General features: G+C 54.3%; 1 protein-coding gene across 4 annotated transcripts in view; it reads left to right on the plus strand.

Annotated features, from left to right (window-relative positions):
• The first annotated feature begins 689 nt into the window (after positions 1-689).
• DLGAP4 (DLG associated protein 4) overlaps positions 690-20,008 on the plus strand; it is a 152,571-nt gene continuing 133,252 nt past the window's right edge. For all 4 annotated transcript variants that reach the window (XM_064465056.1, XM_064465060.1, XM_064465055.1 and 1 more), the window contains exon 1: positions 690-836. The gene's annotated coding sequence lies outside the window, so the exon portion shown is untranslated. The remainder of the gene's footprint in view (positions 837-20,008) is intronic.

Below are 20,008 nucleotides of genomic sequence, written 5' to 3' on the forward strand. Positions count from 1 at the left end.
CCTGTTGACCTTCCTGGACACCCTCATCAAGCTGGAGCCCAGTCTTTGGTCTCTGACAGCCATGGAGACCCTGGAGTCAGAGGAATGGTGCTGTCCATTTCAACAGGACCCCAGCAGGGGTTCAGGTGATATCTGAGGTTTTGACCTCAGCAGTGTGGCCACTACCTATTTGTGGTGGACTGGTTGCTTCTGATGAGCTCATGGGTCATAGCCACGCTTGGAGCAGGGCTGGAGAAGCCAGGGATGGACTTGCACCCCTGCCGAGTTCCTTCTTTGCCTCTGTCTCTTGCTCTGCTGAGGGACTGGGGAGCTGAGACCTCTCTTCTCTGCATGGGTGGCTCCCTGCAAAGGCTTTCCGAGTCCTTCTGATGGGTGCCCCGTGGGTCAGCCCTGCTCGGTGTGTTCCCAGGGAAGGCAGGGCCACCCAGGGAGCTGGGGAAGGCTGGTGGAGAGGAGTGCCTGTGTGAGATGCTGGGTACAGGTGTGCTCTGGACCTGACAGGTGGTGATACATCTGGGGTCTGGGTACTCTGGAGGAGGAGCATCTCTGCTGGATCCCTCCCTCACTGGGTGGGCCTGAAGGGACCTGGGGCAGGGGAAGACTAGCAGAGGATGACTTTTTCGTGGTGGGGAAGGGACTGGGGTTAATCCGTGCCTCCCTGGACTCACCCTTGTCTTTCCCCTCCTCAGCCCAAGGAGCCTGGTGAGCACGGTCACAGATCTGCCGCCTGGCTCTGCCCACCCTGCAGCCAGCGCATGGACCGCCAGCATCCTCTAGCTCACGAATGACAGCAGCATCCTGGCAGAAGAGTCACCTCAGAGAGCAGCGTCCAGACTGTGAGTGCTCCGTGCACTGCGGGCAAGGCAGGGCCTGAGGCAGGACCCCTGAGGAGTCACAGTCCTGCTCCATGGGGTTTCCATGGGACAAAAAGCAAAAAACCCTGTGGGTGTTGGAAAACTGTGGGCTTTCCTCTCTCTTTGGGATGCTGTTGCCCTGCAAAGCGAAAAAAAAGCCTGAGCACTGAGTTGCAGCAAAGGAGGAGAGGTACTGCTGGCAGGGTAGGGAGAGATGGGGGGCTGTCTGGGGTGCACAGATGAGCTGATATGAGGTGCTGGCATGGCCCCAGTGGCCTGGGGCAGAGGGTAGGTGGTGGACTCTGCTACGGGTGTGTCTGGGGGCAGGGAGAGCTGTGATGGTGTCCGCTCCGGGTGATGCCTGTGATGCCGGGCAGCGGGTGGAGTGATGCCAGAGCACAGGAGCATCCAGGCTTTTGCTGTGACTCAGGTCAGAGGCCCTGGAGACCAGGCCAGCCATGAGCCAAGCATCAAGCAGGCCCAGGAGACACCTACACCCAAAAGGGGCAGGTGCAGTGAGGTCTATGGGGCTGCCCCTCACTGTGGTTTTTCTTCTGCTTTCTGCTGTTAGCCCATGACTGTTAGTTCAGCTACACATGTGGTGGTCCCCAAGGTCCCTGACTTGCTGCAGTCTAGGTGGGCAAGGGGAGGATGCAGATGCTTGACCCCCTCCAGTGAGCCAGAGAAAGAGGCTTCTGCAGGGATCAGCTGCAGCCCCCAAGGAGAGAGATGAGCTTGTGCCAAGAGCAGGGCCCTGGATTCAATGAGTGTTGTCGTAACTGCTAAGGTCCACTGGGAAGGAACTTGTTCTGAAAGCAGCAGAAACTTGAGAGGCAGTGAATAGGCAGGGCAAACCTACGGAGGAATAAATCACATACCTTCCCCATGTCAGGAACGATCTCCTGCCATGTCCCAGGATGTGACACTGGCTCCGTCAGCAGCTCAGCCAAACCCAAACTTTCAAAAGGTATTGATTTGGCCTCCCAAAGGGAGAAGATGGTCATAAAATCCAATAATCATCAAGACAGTGTCAGGGGATTTTTTCTTCACAGCCCTGGAGCCTTGGTCAACAGAAAGCAGCTGTGGGACCCCAAGGGGTGGGAGACAGTGCAGGGGCTGGTGTGGGTGCCCTGTCCTGTCCCTGACAGCACTTAGAAGTAAATAATGGCTTCTCCAAAGAGCACAGGGTGCCGGGGAGCTCATGACCCTCACAGCATGTGGCTTTCTCAGTACAGCAGCTACTAAAACCTGAATTGTTGTCACAGGAAAATCCATTATGGTTTTTAATCAAGTTGATATTTTTGCCCACCCTCTGGGCCAATTAAAAGATTGTCTTTGTAGCCTTCTGGGGTCATTGAGAAAGAAGAGGTATGTGGTTTTCTGCAGGCTGGCATACATGGAGGTTTCTCCTTAACACTGAGGCTCTGACTAGTGGTGTAGTGGCCTCAGAGGGATTTGGGGATGAGGATGAAGGCTGGGCATACATGCATGGGCTGTGCATCTGGGGGGGCTACTGTGTTGGATTGAGGACTGAGGTCATGCCCAACTGCAACAGCATCCTCTTCTGCACTGCAGAAAAGACCTTCTCCAGCCTTACCCCTGAACAGCACATGCACAAACAGCAAACCCTACCAATGCAAACTGAGCACGTGGTTTGGTGAGGATTGAGACACAGTGACACTCCAGGCAGCTCCCACACACTGTAGCGTCAAGGACAGGGAAAGGGCCAGAAGGAAATTAAATCAGTTGGTCTTGGGTATTTCCTGGAGGTTACATCCAGCAGGAGAGGTGAGACAAAGCTTGGTGTCTGATTTGGGAAAGGAGACCTCTAAACAAATGGTCACAGGCCCCATGGGGCACAAAGGCGAACAGTTGCATGGGGGACAGTGGTGTCCTTAGGGTGGGAGAAACCACTGGCAACACCCCTGGGCGCTGGGAGGCCTCCACACTGGTGGGACTGCCACAGGACCCACGTGACACGGTGAGAGCACCAGCCCCAGTCCCCTGCTGCGAGAGCACTGGGCAGCAGGAGCAGGGCCCTCGCTGGCTGGCCTTCCCTGCTTCCCCACTCCCCAGAAACTGTCCATCTGTCTCGTTGCCTTAATTCCAGTTGCCTGATTTCTCTCTGGGTTCTTTTTTTTATGTAGGTGACACATGTTTGGTTTGAAGCACTTAATTACCTCTTGGGATGCATTTCGTTTATTCATTAAGAGAGAAATTGGAGTCGTTGGGTTTGCTTTATTTTGCTATTTTTTTCCTTTTTTTTTTTTCCCTTTTCTATTTTGTAAGGAAAGGGTGAGGAAAAAAAATCCACTTATACCTCCAGCACGCATGTGCGTAGCCTTTTTCGTAGTTCCTGAGCAGAGAGGCAGTGACGGGGAGGAATGGTCCTCCCTGGCGGTCTGTTGGCACGTTGTAGCTCCTTGGAAATTGGAAGGTGAATTGCGACGCTGGTGCCAAGCCCAGCTCCCACACTGCTGCTGTGGGAGCTGCTGGGAGGCAAGAGGCATGTGCCAGGTGCTCTGGCACAGGGCAGGAGTGCTTGAGATGGGGGACTTGCAGCCTGACCCCCACCGTGCCCAGGCAACCACAGTTCCGCCTGCAGTGGGTTGCTGAGCAGGCCGGGGGGGATAAGCCATGCCTGAGGCTGCTGGGTGCCCTCGGCCCCTGCCTGGCACCTTGGGGAAGCTGTGTCGTGAGGGCAGAGACAGGCCTGGTTCTTCCTCTCTGACCTGGATGTGAGAGGAGAAAAGCCCTGCTCGTGTTCCTGAGGGCTCGAGTCAGGGCCAAGGATGCTGTGGCTGCACAGTGTGTTGGTCTGCAGGGGGGGTGCCAGCATGCAGCAGGTCCCAGGAGGTGGGTGGCAGAGCTCAGGAGAGCCTGGCTGGGGCGATGCACAGCTGCACAGCTGGACTGGCTTCCTGCATCGTCTGTAGCATGGCCAGGCAGTGGGTTGGCATCCAGGGTGATGATTCAGTGATGCTCAGGAGGGAGGAGCAGTGGGCATCTCCCTGTTGCTAGAGCTGCCCTTCCCACTGTGAAGGACACACTGCAGGAGCAGAACACAGCAGTGGGAAGCATTATCCTTCATTGATACAAGCCACCTCTGGCTGCCTCTGCCCTCCCATGTTGTGGGGGCAGGCTGGAAATGAAGGGCCAGCCTCTCCCTCCGACTCCTCCCAGCACCGAGGTGCCCCCTCACCACCAGGCCAGGCTGGCAGCCTTGCTGGGTTTTGCGGTTGGTCATTTTTCCCAGCCCTGGAGAGGACACTTGTGCAGAGCCAGGCCTGGTGCATGCCCGCTCCCAGCCAAGCTCCCCAGGAGCAACCCTTGGCACGACAACCCCACACAGGTGGGGATGGAGCCACTGAGCAGAGCACGGAGCTGCTCGCCTCCATCTGCTCACTCTGTGCCAAGGAGGCCCCAAACCCCTCCTGGCACCTGGCTGAGAGCAGCTGGATGCTTCAGCACCTTCGAGACACAGGATTTTGCTCATGGCTGTCTTAAGCAGAGACCTTCTTGCAGTTTCTGCACAGGGTGCTCAGTGGAAAGTGTCTTCAGGAAGGGGACTTGAGTTCTTATCAGGGTCAGGACTTCTGCTTTCATTATCCTTCTTGAAAGTACCAGAAAATGCAGGTGTGACTGCCTGTCTCTTTCCATACGTCTGATCAAGGCTGTGATCTCACCAGGGTTCCTGCCCGGCGAGTCTGGAACCAAAGCAACCCCTTCCACCAGAGATGTGGCTGTATCGCGGTAGCCCTCCTGCTGCCTATCAATTGTGAGAAACCAAGTTAACTGAAAGGAGAACGAAGGCTTGCACTAGAAGCCCCCATCCCTTTGCTACCTTGTGTCTGTGCACAGAGGCCTCTGGGCCGGCTGCTGTCTCTGCTGGATAATGGCATAAACCACGCCGTGCTCTGACTTTGTGTCTGGAGGTGAAAAATAGCCCCAGCTGGGGGAGGCCAGGGTGCAGGGATGTATTTGCTGTGCTTCTGCCAGGATTTGCCCGTGTGGCTAGAGGGAGCTGCTGGTCTGCAGGAGCGGGATGGCAGAACCTTTGTGCATTGGGGGAAAGAATCTGAAATTAAAAACGAAGGAGTGAGACTGATTAAAGATCACAGAGCTCTGAGAAGAGGCAGCTGAGGACTTCTTACACCTAACAGCCTTTTGTATGTTAAAGAGAAGCTTGACCTAAGGCCCCGGCATTGCTTATTGACCTGTGCTGCAGGCAGAGCCAGTAAAATGGAGCAGGATTACCTCAGGGCTTGGTTTAAAGCCCGGGTCCAGCCTGTTTGGGAAGGGATAGGGCCCTGCTTGCCTACAACATCTTGCTTTCTTGAGTACAGAAGGAATTGGTGGAAGAGGATGGGATGGCGAGTAATTACACTGTTCAGCCCAACACCTGTCCCATACTTTCTAGATTTCCTTCTGAGAGATGAACGTATTCCCTGAGCACACCTGTAATGAAGCACGGCTGAGGATCTATCTTGCCCAAAGTGTTCGGTGCAGCCGGGAGCAGTGGTGTTTCTGTAGGGATGAGGGCTGGCTGGCAGGGACTGCTCTGAGCTTGTGTTCAGCCTGGAGAGTTGCTAGCACAGGACATGAATAACATTAAGCCACGAAACCTAGCACCTGACTTGCAGGCTCCAGCCCTTCTGTCAAAGGGAAGAGGTCTGGCCTGCTTGCAGTCAGCTTCCACATTTGTATGTGGTGAGCTTGTGGGATTGTTTTGCTTTTTACACACCACAGGCTCCCGGTGGAGACATCTGTACTCCTTCTGGAAGCTTGCTTGCTTAGAGACTGAAGAAAAGCAAAGGACAGATTTTAAGACTTGGTGTCTATTGCTCCAGGCCATATATTTTCAAAGCAGTGTCAGTGCTCAGACCTCTGCAGATCCATCTTCTGGCTGGCACAAAAGTAGAGTACACCTTCTTCCCTGTAGAGAAACCCACAGGCACATACTGGAGTTAATAAATGGAGATCCCAATAGTTGCCTGGCTACCTTCCTTGATAAATAGCAATCCAGACAGCTGGTGGATTTGGGTTGTATGTAGATAAAAGAGAAAACCATAGAAGGACAGACAGCCAGGTGGATGGACGGACAGTTGAATGGTTTGTTCTAAAAAGTTGAGCTGAATAAATTCAGAGGGGTGAACAGGTGGATGCTGTGGTGGGGAGGATGGGACTCAGAGGCAGACCTGCAGGGCTAACTTGGCCAAGGGCAGGTGAATCCTGACCCCACACGTCCCTGTGGTGCAAGTCTTGGTGCATGAAATCCAGCCCCAGGACCCTGCCCCAGTGATGGCTCTCTGCTGCCAGGGATCGCTGTCCCGTGTTTTTAGAGTTTTCTATTTTTATTCTTTCCTTTCTCCTCCTAAGCTCTCATCAGCATGAATAGTCCCATTAGGAGCAAGCAGGCTGGACCAAGGGTGCAGGCATTTTCCGTACCTTGGCAAGAGCCCTCCTGAGAGCACCACCTTGCTCAATCCATCCCCCTTTGCTTGGTTTCCAAGAGCCTAGAGGGAGGATGAGTCATGGCTTTTGGAGGCAGCATTCCTTCCTCAGGAGAGGCTCCCTGGTTCAAATGGGCTTTCTCTATAGAAAGCCCCCTGCACATTTATTGAACCTCAGCTCCACAGTGCTCCTGTCCCCTTCATCACCCAGGGGCTGAACCCCCCTGAAGGCTTGTCACCTGTAAAGGACCTGCGGACACTATCCCTGAACACCTGTGCTAAGGAGCACAAAAATAACCTCTCTCCCTGGATAGTGGTGGCAAACGTTGAGTAAGGTGGCTCCCAAAAACTTGGTGATGGGGGAACTTGCTCACCAGCAAACATGGGGATTGTCTTCCTGTGGATTCCCAAAAGATCTTCATAGCCCGTAGTGCTGCATGTCCAGCAAGAGAACTTGCCGTTGGGTGTGTGAAGCAGCTGCTGGGTCTTGGAGATGTGCGCATGTGGAGATGCATCTATAGGTTGGGATCATGAGTAACCTGAACAGCTCGCAGCATAAAATCACTCCTCCAGGAAAGGGGCAGCCACGTTCCTTGGGACCCAGAGCACACCTCCCTGTAAAAACCAGGCAGAAGCGAGCAGCTTGCCCAACACCATATGCCAAAAAGGGAACAAATCCCCCCTGTCCAGTTTTCTCCCAGCCTGGGTCCTCCAGCTGGCCTGGCAGAGGGGCTGCACGGGAGGCACAGGGGACACTGCTGCACACTGCCTGTGCATCTGCCTGTCACTAACACCCTCCCAGAAGCACTCTGGCCCACGCTGCAAAGGGGCTGCAGCCACACGCTGTGAGCACTTTGCTCCCACCATTTCTCACAGCTCTTGTTCTGCTGCCAGCCAGCCTCCGCAGACCTGGAAGCCTTCTTCCCTCTGCCTTCTCCTCCTCTCCTCCCGCTTCCCAGGTTTGAAGAGAGAGCTCAGCCGGGTCTATCTGTGCCAGGAACAAGCACAGGAAAATGGGAATGGATGGTTCCTGCTCCCAGCCAGGCTGTCTGCTAGGGAACCTTTAGCTTTATCTACAGAGCCAGGCTCTCCCTGGGCCAGTTCCAGGACCTGCCTTGGGCAGGAGAAGGTGCCGGTCCTGTGCTGGGCTCCTTTGCTCTCTCTCAGGAGTGGTTGTTTTCCTTCCAAGCAGCATTGCAGCACTCGAATAAGAAGGGATTTGCAATGCAGAGAAAAACCTCCCACCCGCCACTCAGCAGCGTGTGGGCTGAAAGCAGAGCTGGGAGCAGCTGTGCCACTTTTCTTTAACTGCCTGGGCTCAACAGTCCTCCTGCTCGTGCCCTCTGGGCTCGGCCATCTCACAGCATGTTCTGGGCCAGTTCCTGGCTCTGGGACCCTGAGCCTGCCGGTGGACTTACGGCACTGCTGCTGGGACCCTCTGAGGCAGCGTGCCCCGGAGAGTGAGCGCTTCCCTGGGGACCATGGAGATGATGAAGCGCTGCTCTCAGCTGGTTTGGGGCTTGCTGCCTCCTTGTAATATGTTTTATTTTCCCAGTCCACTGAGCAGGGACAGGACTGCTGGCTTCACTCGGTGCCTTCCTTGGAGTCCTGGACACCGAAAGCACTATAGAGTGGGTAGAAGCAGATACGAGACAGTGAGATTTTTGTGTCGGTGTTCCAGCAGATCGGTGTGTTACTAGAGAAAGTGGGTGGATGTTTTGGCAATGGAGAGAGGGGCCCGATGACTCAGAGGTGTCACAGGTTAGTCTTGCACCAGCAGGGAGGACACTGGTCCTGCTCCCCTCAGATCTGGGCATACTTTGCTTTCTTGCTGGAAAACCGGGATGGCTGGTGGAGGCTGGTTTTGAAGAGACAGCGTGTGCTTGGTTTTGTCTGTCCCCCACACTGGGCTGGCAGAAATTCAAGCTGGCTATGTGGGAGGGGGCACAATCCCCAGATTTGGAAGCCAGTGCTGACCATGTGTCCTCTCCTGGGAAGGCCACCATGCTCTGTGCTCCCTGGTGAAGCTTTAGCATTGCCTACAGAAAGAAGGAAAGCCCCTGCCAAGCACAGAATAGCTATGTGTGTCCTCAGCCTCTCAGCGGGGCAGGAAAGGTCTGGCTGATCCCAGAGTAACCCCTTCACTGGGGTTGTCATGACGGGCATCACAGTGCTGCTACTTTGCACTTTGGGCTGCTGACCACCCTGGAAAAAGTGGGCTGTGGTGGCTTACATTGCTTCCCCCGGACTGAGGGTGAACCTGGGGATTATCTGCAGGGCAAATGCTGTAGTTACTTGGCTCCAGGCGCCCCTGAGCCTGAGTGGGACAGGCATCACTTCTGCAGTGTTAACTAACGAGCCCCAGAGCACGTCCCCATCTCTCTTCTCACCCTCATTCCCTCAATACCCAGCTGAATGTGGGGCATGAATCCCACCTCTGGGCAGTGAGAGCAGAGGGAGCACTTCTCTGTCCTGAGCTGTCACCTTGAAGCGCCAGAGCATTGCCTGCAAGGGACCCGCTGCCTGCAGCTGGTAGCACTGGAGTCCCAGCTGCTGAAGACACTGAAGGAAGCAAGCCATACTGTGAAAGCCCGGGGGGTTTATCTTCCAGGATCTAAAGGGGCTTTCACTGCGCCCCTCTTGGTTTGCAAATGGCTGCTGCGTTGCTTTTGCCCCTCTGTACTGGGGTGTGCTGAGTGTTTGTGTGAGCTGGGAAGAGGGCAGCTCAGGCTTAGGATCATGCAGGATCTGCATGGCTGCGATTAGGGGGATGCCGTCCAGTCTCTGGTAGGGAGATGGTTCCTCCCTGAGTTAGGCTCTGCCCTGAACAGGCAGGTGCTGTGCTAGAAACAAGAGAGGAGAGGGGATGGTCTGAGATCATTGCTTTTTGTCAGAGCAAAAGGGAGAAGGAAACTCTACGCCCTCCCTAGGGTAGGGTCTCAGGAGAGGAGGAGTTGGTCTGACTTGCAAAGGGAAGCAAAAGACCCCCCCCAGCCTCTTGAGAGCTGGGACCACCTGGGACCTCATTGGAGGGATGTGTTTTCTTGCTTAGAGCACAACTGTCAATGGAAAAGTCTCGGCGCAGACTTCAGTGCTCAGAAACACTGTGGGCTGGGACATTTTGGGGAAGATTTTTAGCTGCAGCAAAGAAATTTGGCAGCTTGGAAGCAATCTAATCATCCTCCTCCCATATGCTTCGTTCTATTTAAAAGGGAGCATGTACCCGATTCCTTCCGACCAGCACAGTGGCATTTCCAGAGTACGTTTGGAAATAAATTTGGCATCCGCTGTCAAAAATCTCAGATTGAGCCCAGTGCAGCTAATTTGGGCTCTGAATGCCTTTGCCTCTGCAGAGCACCTTTCCCTGCTGACAGATACTAAAGGCAGCAGTGGCAGGGTTTGCTTCCTGCAGCCGGCATGGCAGAGGCACTGGCCAGGCTTTGAGGGCTGAAGGGCATGAGGAATTTGGTTACTGGCTGGTGGCTCAAGTCCCTTTTCAACAACTGCTAAAGCTGAGAAGGCCATTCCCGGCTCGGGGGTAGCTATGTCCCTGGCTCTCCAGAGCTGCTCTCTCCCCAGCACAGAGGCAGAAGCAGCTGCGTGTGCTTGGGCTCATCCTGCCAGCCTCCCAGGAGAGATAGGACAGTCTTCCCTTTGCTCACTAACAGAACACCCATCCTCCCCCAAGTTCTCTGATCTCCAGAAACCTCTCTGAAAACAGTCCTGCCTCCTCCCATCCAGCACCCTGCCCAGTGCAGGGCTGACAGGCTGTGGAGTGGCCTTTAGGGTCTTCCTCACCTTCCCTCTCCCATTACACACCAGCCACCTGAAGGCCGGCGGTGATACCCCAGCAGGGGAGCGCAACGTCATGCACAGCAGCTCTGCCCCGCACTGTGCTGGGTGCTCTGCGCAGGTGTAATGAAGCCCATCTCCAGCTGTCCACAGGTGAAAACTGGCAGGAAAGTGGGTGCCACTTGTGGTACCCCTTGTAGGAATGCATGTCGGGTACCTGGGCAGACTGGCAGGCCTGTCTCCATCCTGCAGATGCACCTCTGGTCTCCCCAAGATAGGTGAGTGTGCCTCTAAGTCCTGGTCTTTGCCCTCTGCCTGCAGCTGCCTCTTGCTCCTTTGGTTTGAGGCCACGGGTGAGATGGAGACCAGCTGGTGTTCCTAAGGGGAGCATGACGCTCTGGGGCTACGCTGCACCCCTGGCGAATGTCACTGATGGTGACAGAACGGGGCAGTGCCGGGTGGGAGGGAGGATGTTAGGAAGGGAGTGTTACTAGAACGCTGCACACACACAAACTTTGGTGTCGTGTCAGCCTATCTCAGCGTGCTAGGTTGGGGTAGACGGGCTGCATCTAGAAATGAGAGCAGGTGCCACATCTCTGACCAAGAGCTATTCCCTCCCCTCACCCAGTATCTCCATTCCATTCCTGCTTGGTGCCCCTGGCCCCACCGAGCCCTGCCCTGTCCACGGCTCTGACCCAAACCACTGCGCAAGCACTCATGATTACCCATCCAAGGGGACAGCCTTCTGCCCTTCCTCTTTCTTCCTGCCGGTTTTGGTCTCCCCCAGTGCTGCGAAAGGGCACTGGGGTGAGGGTGGAAGAGTAAAGTGGGTTGAAAGCATATGGTTAGATTAATGCTTAATATCTGCCTCCTAGCTATACATGTGTTCCTTCTCTGCCTATGCCGTTAGCTTCGTTAGCACCACTGGAGTGGTGGATTAAATCCAGTGAGCTGTGCAATGAACCTCATTGCTTGAGTCAGTTTTGAGGATTACGGTGAATTATGTGGCTCAGAATCAGACAGCAATCCGGGCATGGCCCAGTGTCTCGAGGGGGCGACAGGGCTGTAGCTTTGCCATTCAGGAGGTTTGCTGTGATCTAATTAGATGTTCAAACAGACCCTCCTGGCCACAGCTCTGCAAATGCCTGCCTGCATTTACCACTCCCCTCTGCACTCAACTTTGCTCAGTCTCTGTAAACAGCAAGGTCTGGGCTAGGCTTGGGGACAGAAAGGAGCAGGACATGTTGTGATTAGCGCCCAGCTGGCAGAGGGTGCTGGAGCCGTGGAGGGAGTGAGCGAAGGAAACAAAGGTAGGAAATTAACAGATCCCTCTTGGCACCACGGAGGAGGTGGGAGCTGGTGCCTCCCTCTGCCCAGGCTGAGCAATGGGGGGGTTGCAGAGATGTGCCCGGGTGCAGGCGGCACCTCTGCTCCCCACCGCGCAGTGCCACGCAGCCGCAGCCAGGCAGGGGCAAAGCGCTGCTCCCGCCGGACTGGGAGCCCTACTCCCTGCTCTCCAGTGTGAGCTTTCACTGGGGCGGGGGAGGACCCAGAGGTGAAAAGGGTAGGCTCCCTCATTGCAGGGAAGAGGTGGAGCTGCTTCTGTTCATTCTTCTTCCATGGTCCTGACCTCGATCCACTGACTGGCACAGTCCTTCTAGGCCATCCTGGTCCACTTCAGACATGCCAGCTGCCGTCTGCACCTCTGCAGTGCTCGCTTCCCACTGTCCAGGGCAGGCATATATGGTATTTTTTTCCTGGCTTTCTCCTGGAGCTTGTTTGCTTCTCCATAGCTCCACAGTGATGTGAAGTGCACTGGCAGTAAAAGCCCAGAAGAAGCCCAACTCCCAGCAGTGCTGTGGCCAAAGTCCCATGGCCCTGGGGGCGGGTGAGCACCCTGTGCTGAGGGTTGGGGAGGGCTCACTGGTGGCCAGCACCCTTTTGCCAGCACGCTGTGCATGCTCAGTGCAGATAAGTCCGGGAGGGGGGCTGGAAGGCTCTTCCCAGGGCTGGGGCTGCAACACATAACCGTTGCCACTGAGCCAAATGCCAGGTTGGGCTGGAAGGTGGTTTCTGATCTTGGCCAGTTTCGTGTTTCCCTGGCTGTGGTGAGCACCTTCTGGCCTCCTGTCAGGCACACCAAAGGGCTCCTGCCTGTGTCTCAGGACAGGCCTGAGAGCCTGAGATCAGGTTAAAACATTCTTGATCCAGGAGACATCTGGGCAGATGCCTGTCCCACTTCTCCAGGCTGATGTCTGCTGCAGAAGCCAGGGCAGACTGCCCTGGAGAAGTGATTTTGTCTGGGTCTTTGGCCACCCTGGAAGGGCTCCTCTGGCTGTCTTGGCCCTTCCTTGGGTCTAACACCTTTCTTCTACAGCACTTCTGTCTCCAGTGTGGTAAGGTGGAACCTTACCAAGCAGCCTGCTCTTGTACAGGTCTACCTCATCACCACCAATGTGGTTCTGCCTGCCTGCGGCTCCCCCTGCCCTCTCCCCCTGCACGCCCAGCTCCTGACTATTACAAATGTGCCTGTTCCACCATGCATGGACCTGATCTCCCATGGCCTGCCCTGGCTGAGCAGCAAACACCCACAGCCCCTCAGACCAGCTCCCAGCGCCCTCCAGGACAGCAAAAGGGTTTGCGGATCACCTACGATCACTAGCTCCCCTCTCTTTTTTCAGTTTAATTGAAAGACCTAGAATCAAAGTGTGGGAGAAGTAATAAAGGAAAGCAATGTGGCTCTGGAGAATGAGGTGGTGAAGCCTTCATGGGCTACCAAGAAAGATGTTGTAGGTCCAGCTTTTGCTTCAGCCACTGATGATTCCCCGGTGTGGGATCGGGCTCCAAACCTCCAAGCATCCTTTGAAAAGTCTCCACTCATTCAGTGATCCTTTAAACAGGCCTCAGAGAAATGTGCTGAACGGGTCCGGTTTCATTCTGGCGGTGGGGTGTGAGCCTGTGCACTGGCTGGTGCGTCCGCCTGTGGCTCTCTGTCCACGGAGGAGCGCCGCTCAGGCTGGAGAGCAAGGGCAGTATGGGGAAACAGTTCTGAATCATGAAACCAAAGATGTCTGAGAATGGCCCAGGGAAACATACACATGTTCGCAGCCCACTTTATCCACTGCTTTGCTAGAATAGATCCATCAGGATTAAATGAAGAGTGACGCTTGCCCTGGGATCTCTTTGTTGTCACTGTTGTTCTTTTTAGCATCGGGCTGTAAATTGTCTGCCTTGCCCAGGCGCTGAGATGCTCTCCCCCTTCCCTGGCTGCTGGAAATAGAGTCAGCCTAAGGCTGTCATTCAGCAGTACACAGAATACACTGCCTCAGCAGCACCTCCTGTCCCAGGGTTTCAAAGGCTATCTAGGGATGAGTGAAGTGAGCTTGACAGTCCTCCTGCAAGCCAGTTCAGCAGGGCAAAAGGGAAACTGAGGCACGCTGAGAGAAGTGTGGATAGCTGAGGCTGGCTCAGGGTCACACAGCGAGTGGCATTCGCCCATGGGAAGGACACTGGCCGCCTCTCTGCCATCCCTGGGTGCGAGGCACCAGGCTTCCTCTGCCTTGCTGGGTTGCTGCACTTAAGAGATGTCATGAATTTAATCTCTGTCTTTCCCCTGTGAGTGGTGTGTGCACGCATGTGGGCAACACTGCCAGCTCTCAGCCTCCCAGACCTGCTCTCTTCTGGGACTGCGATGGCCCCACCTGCACCCCAGGCGAAGTAGTGCTGCGCAAGCGGCTGGAAGCACAGAACCAGGGAAGGCGAACGCCCTCCTGCGCTGCCCTTCCTCTGACGCCTGTCCCAGTGGTGAAGCCAGGATAGCCGAGAGCCCAGACAGGTCTTGTAACTCTGTGTCAGGAAATAAGGAAGGTGGATCCTGCAAGGCAGGTCTGTAGCAGTGAACAGAGCATTTCCTGACTTGCTGGCGCTGCCTGAGCTGAGCATCCCTTCAAATCCCTCACCTCAGTGAGGATCCTGCCAGATGTCTGCACCACAGATGCAGCCCAGCAGACAACTGGCTGTTCGTAGTCATTGAGCTCTAGGCAGAAGGTGTAGGGAGAATCCATATGGAGACCATTACATAAAGTCTCAGATGGGGAAGGGACTAGTCTAGCCCAGAACGACATTGATTTCAGCCCTAGCAATGTTGGGCATGGGTCTGCTCCTGATTAGTGACGGAAATCCAGAATAGCTGTTGGTATGAAGCAAGATAACTTCAGCACAGAACATCTCTGCTCCTGGGCCAATACCCACTGCTGCTTCAAGCCCACCAGGGCTGAAGTACCTTTCAGGCACAAAACGCCCTGGGTCCCCTCCAGCCTGAGGTCAGCAGGGCTGGCTTGGGCAGACCTTGGTGGCACCTCCAGAGGGAGTCACCCACTTTCCTGGCATAAAAGAAAAGAGGGGAGAGCAAAATCTGGGCTGGGGGCACACCAAAACAGGAAAGGCCTTGCTAGCCTGGGTTATTCAAAAGGGTGAAAAATGGGTGGCAAATGTAGTCTCCATGACAACCCACAGCTGGCTGGGCAGGAATTAAAGCGTAAGGTGCTTCAATGGAGTGTCAGCATCTCAGATTCATCTACTCCTAGTAACTTGGGTAATTACAGGTGCACTTGAAAGCGTGCAGATACAAACATGCTCTTGTTTTAAGCCCTTTGGACATAAGTGAATACAAGGACAATCACCCAAAAGGCTTATTTTCTGCTAGAGCTCCTGCCTCCCGGCGATGTGCCTCCACGGTCATTCCCCAAGCTTTGAGGGTGGTGGATGTGAATGGTGAAACCTCGTCTGTGTCCTCTGGGCAGCTCACTGGAGGAGGAGAGCCGCCGGTGCCAGCACACACGACTTTTGCGTTTTGCGCCACGTTGTTTGGTAAACTGGTGGTTTGTGAAGAATGCTCCGGGCTCCGAGCCAAGCAAATTAGCTCTAATAGGTAGAGAGCAATTAATGGTAGGTTTAACTGAACACCATCTCGCAAAAGCTCTGCCCTACGGCGTGGGCTTCCCTCACTGTAAGGACCCAAATCTGAGGGATTCCTGACATCGGGGAGGTTCGTTACTGAACAGCTGCTTAGCTCTAAATGAGGGCAGCTGAAAGCAGAATCTGCCCCATTTAAATTGGTGAAGGGACTTCATCAATGTAAGGAAGAAACAAATGGAGACCAGCCTCTCCTCTGAAAAAATCTTTTGCCTGTTATTACTATAATAAGTCTCCGAGTCATGTGTCTGAAAGGGCTGAAGGGAAAAAATCTATTTTTCTCCCTGTTTTTTTAGGCTGCTGCCTGTGTGACAGTCGCTCTGCAGTCACTGTGCTGGGCTCTGTGTAGAGGTAGCCAGTTTTTCCTGTTGTTTGTGTGGGTTTTTCACATGGCAACGGCAGAGAGAAAATCTTTTTTTCTGAAGAAGCAGCAAATGTGATTGTAAAAAGCAACCCAAATTTGCAAGGAAGAGCAGGGAAAGGGGCAGGAACACAGACGTCAATGTACCTCACTCCTTTCTCCATTTTGGGACCACTGCAGTTCAGGTCTTCTCAAACAGCCTCAGAGATGTCATCTTCATTGCTCCAAAAGCACCCAAAAAGAGACCCCAGCCCAGGGCTGCCTAGGTGGGTTTCTTAATGGCCAAGGCAGAAGCAAGTCAGCCTGAGGCTGAAATTTTGCAGGGAGGCTCTGGGCATGCTGTGCCCAGGGGGTTCGGATGCCTTGGTCCTCGGGCACCCTTTGGAAAGCTGAGATAGCAGAGGGAATAGAAGAGGTCTGGCTCTGCCTGAACACAGAGCGCTGTATGAGAGCTCTGTGCTGCAAAGCAAGTGCGCGGAGCCAGCAGGAGAAGTGCCTGTGCTAATATGCCCAGTGCTAACGCAGCTCAGGTGTGCTGGGTCACCAGCTGCTGTATGGGCAGGTACAGGGGCAGGTACCGCCCCGACCCCCCATGCAGTGCAGCAACGCTCATCCCACGCAAGAGCCATGAATGCCTCCCTTGCTGCTTGTACCAGGCTGCTCCTTCCCAATCCTCCTTGCTCCAGCCCTGGCCATGGCTGGAAGCCACGTGCGGGCTCAGGGCACACTGTTCTGCTCTCTGCCCACCAGGCTGTAACAGCCCGCCGTGCTCCCTTGGGAAACTGTTCCCTTCTTCGGTCCATCACATCACTCCCACGACTGGTGCATGCGTCACTTCTTCCCCTTCTTCATACAACTGCCCTTTAGATATTTATATAGTGTTATCATGTTCCCCCTCAGGCATCATCTTTCTAGGCTATACAAATTATATTCCCTTAGTCTCTGCCCATAAGTCATCCTCTCCTGTCCTTGTATCAATTCAGCTGCCGTACTCAGGGTGGGGTTTTTTTGCCTTTTCAGTGTGCAATGTCTTTTTCCCTGTAAAAGCCACACTGGGTATTGTAGGGCACATTTACTACCACAGCATAAAAATAGGATTAGGACCTGTTTTGTCCAGTGAAGGATCGTTCTGGGCTCACACCTGCAAACAAGCTGCCTTGCAGCAGGCTGACAGCTTGGTGCCATGTCCCCACCTGGGCGCTTCCGACACTCCGGTCTACGGTGTGTAGCTAACCGTGTGCTCGTACTGCCTGTCCTCCTTCCCAGCTGGGAGGGTCTTGGTGCGGACCCTGAGTGCAAGTCTTGGTGTGAAACCATCAGGAAATCCTGCCTGGATTGCCCTGGATGCCCTTTTGGCTCAGGGTGGCCACCAGAAGCGCCTCTGCGCCCTGTCTTGTGGTAGCCCCTCATCCGAGCGCTAACCCAGCTTGTGTGCCCGGTGCTCCCACTGCAGGCGGCTGGGCAGCGCCCGGCACCCTCTGCATGTCCCACCTTGGGCACGGTGGAGGCTTCTCCTTTCTGCCAAACACACCTGGCTTGGTGACCAGGGACACAACTTGGGGAGTGCAGGGGAAGGTAGGACGGTTGGCCCTTGAGCTACAATTTCTGGTCAGCAGCGTTCTTGCAAGCGCTCGGGGAAGGCAGCTTGCAGGAGACATGATAGCCAGAGGCCAACAGAGCACTGTTTTGTCCTTAGCCTGTCAATGAATCCTTCACTGGAAATGACTGTGATTAAACACTTGTGCTGTCTACCTCAGACACCTGCAAGCCCGCAGCTACGGTGGCAGCGCTTGGTGCTGTTTTCTTCTGCAGACACTTGGCTGTGGCAGGAGAATGGACAGGGAGGAAAGCGTGTTAACATCATCTACCCTCTGCGATGTGACACGCCACGCCAGAGCCGTAACAAGTGCTTGACAGTGGATAAACTCATTCACACAGCAGCTACATTCTATTTTATTCATATTTTCACCCAGAAAATTAGATTCCATCTCCAGCTGTTCCTGCTTTTTTATATTTGATATAAAGCTAACTGAGTAATGTGTGCTAATGGGGTGCCCTAAAGCAATGCTGACAGGGTTTTCATGCCTGCCTAGCAGAGAGCCTGGCTCTCACCACCTCTCCCAGTCTGCCATGGTGACCACATGTGGTCACAGAGTGACCTCTTTGGAAAAATTGTTGTAAATTTGGGAGTTCCTATCAACCAAATGGGTCTCTGCAATTCCTGCCACCATGTTTGAGGTTTGTCCTAATATTTTGTCAAGCTGTATATTCTTCCAGATCTGCTCCTGGGGGGCAGCCAGCTTGCTGGGGTGCAGTGAGCTGCCTCAGGGCTCAGGGTGCTGTTACGGAGAGAAGGAGGATGAGCTGTGCCATGCCTCCAGCTGGTGGATTTGCATCCACTGTGTTGCAATCCCTCCTTCTGAAGGATTTTGTTCTTCTCCTTTAATCTCTCCTTTGTTCTTCTCCTGACTTCTCCCTCTGTATTCCAGCTTGGGTTTCCCTCTTGGGAGCTGCCTGCAGGATGCCTTCTGGGATGGTGGTGACTGAGAGCTGCACAAAGATTGGGGAGGATCACTTCATCCTTTAATATCCTTCATGCCTCCCTTCACCCATGCTGCTTACTGGTGATCATAACCTCCCGTCCAGGGGCTGGTGGGCTGTTGATGCAGCATCAAATGCCTCTGGCTGTGCAAGGCTCAACCTGGCTTTGCATGGATGCTGCAAGCTACAGTCACTCCCAGGAACAGCAAGGCAAGAGGAGGTTGTGTGGCTTCAGCAAGTGTAGCGGGAGTCTGGAGAGTAAGACTCTCAGTTTCACACCGCTAAGCTCTGGTTGGGAGCCACCCTCCTGTTCTGAGGATCCCACAGCTCCCACGGGGGTAGGGAGCCCCCATCCAGCACTGTCCTCATCACACCCCCTGTTTCAGTGCCAGTCCTCTGAAAAGGCTCAGCTTGCCCATCTCCAAGCGCCCATGGTCCTGCCTGTGCCTCCCCAGCTGCAGCCTGGCAGGGACATCCGTGAACCACACACCAGCCCAGTAGAAGGGGCTGGTTTCCACTCCCCAAGCACTGCCCGCACTGCGATGCCCTGGGCTCTCACAGCCGCCCCTCCCCATTGTGCCGTACCCCTCCCAGCTTCCCCAGCCGTCGGTGATCTCAGGCATTCAGAGAGTCACTTGAAACACAGCTTCCCTTTCATCCCCGGCGTATCCATATGTTTCATCTTGGAAGGTTTGATATTAAAAAGCATCTCATGAGACATGATGAGAGGATTATAGAGGTCGAGTTAATAATGCATTTCAGTTTGCAGCTTCCCTTTAAACAAAAATTGGCTGGGGTGAGCTGCCTGAACAGGTGGGGACCCATGAGTGACAACGTACAGACCAACCTGTGTGGCTTGTAGAGATTTTCGAGGCATTAAAGTTAATTAAGTACTAATTAACTGAAACACTCTGAAGTATCCCTGTCATAGCAACCTTGTGTATCAGAGCTTGCCTGATTTATATTCACATAAGTTCACGTTTTACATCAAGGCAGTGTGCTCTATGGATTTACTGCAGTTTTGTGTTGCCTACCTAACCTGCCTGCAGGCTGATGGATTGGATAGGAGTGTGGCCGCGATTCAGGAAGGGAATCAAGTGTGTTTATAATTGGAGTGTTGTGCTGAGCTGAGTGGAAACGAAGCACGTGCATGGGAGCGGGTCATATGCCCAGCATGGCCAGTAAAGCACTTGTAGGGTCCCAGGGAGCCCTGCAGAACCTGCCCCTGCCTGCCTTGGCTCTCCTGCAAGACACCAAGCACATTACGCCTCCCATCAGTGCCGCTTGCATAAGCCAGCCCTGACCCCTGGGCCCAGCAGGGACCTGCCGTGTTTGATGACGACGCAGGTCCGAGTGCCTCCGGTGGGAAACGCACAGCAGGCACGGCCTGGGCAGCGAGGGCCAGTCGGCCACACAGTCCTGCCTCGCTCTTGCTCAGTGGCATCCTGCATATTCAGGACTGCTTGAACCCTCGTGCTTTCATCCTCTTTTCCCTTGAAGGGGAAAATCTCCACGGGATTTGTCCTTTTTTAAATCTGCTGCAGCAGCAGCCTGAGTCTTTGCTCTGCCTCGGTGCTTCTCTGACTTCCACTCGCCATCTGGTCACATTGAATTTGACGGGTTCTTTTGATGTCTCTGTTTAATTCAGTCAGGTGATGCCAGAGAGGCTTTCTGCCTGCCGGACAGCAAAGAGTTACCTCTTTAATGTCTGTGTAAGCCTTTGGGAAGAATGGAGTTGGGGAGATTAATCCTGCAATGAAAAAACTTCTCTTTGCATTGACAAGGTTGGCTGAAAAAGGAAACCATTAAATTACTGGAAAGGCAGCCACTCTGGGGAAGGCAGAGAATTGGGGTAGCACGTGTAGGTTTGGAAACCTAAGAGTTGGTGCAGGAGCGGAGGGCAGCAAGGAGGAGATGTCATTTTAAAACTCAGTGGATTGATTCTGATCTCAGTGGCAGGACTTTCTTATGGAAGTAAGGCTGCTGGGTTATTCCTGCCATGCCAGACCTGAATCCAGCTCTCTGGATTTCAA

This window comes from Phalacrocorax carbo, chromosome 14 (assembly GCF_963921805.1).
Source record: "Phalacrocorax carbo chromosome 14, bPhaCar2.1, whole genome shotgun sequence".
In the NCBI taxonomy this organism is placed as follows: domain Eukaryota; kingdom Metazoa; phylum Chordata; class Aves; order Suliformes; family Phalacrocoracidae; genus Phalacrocorax; species Phalacrocorax carbo.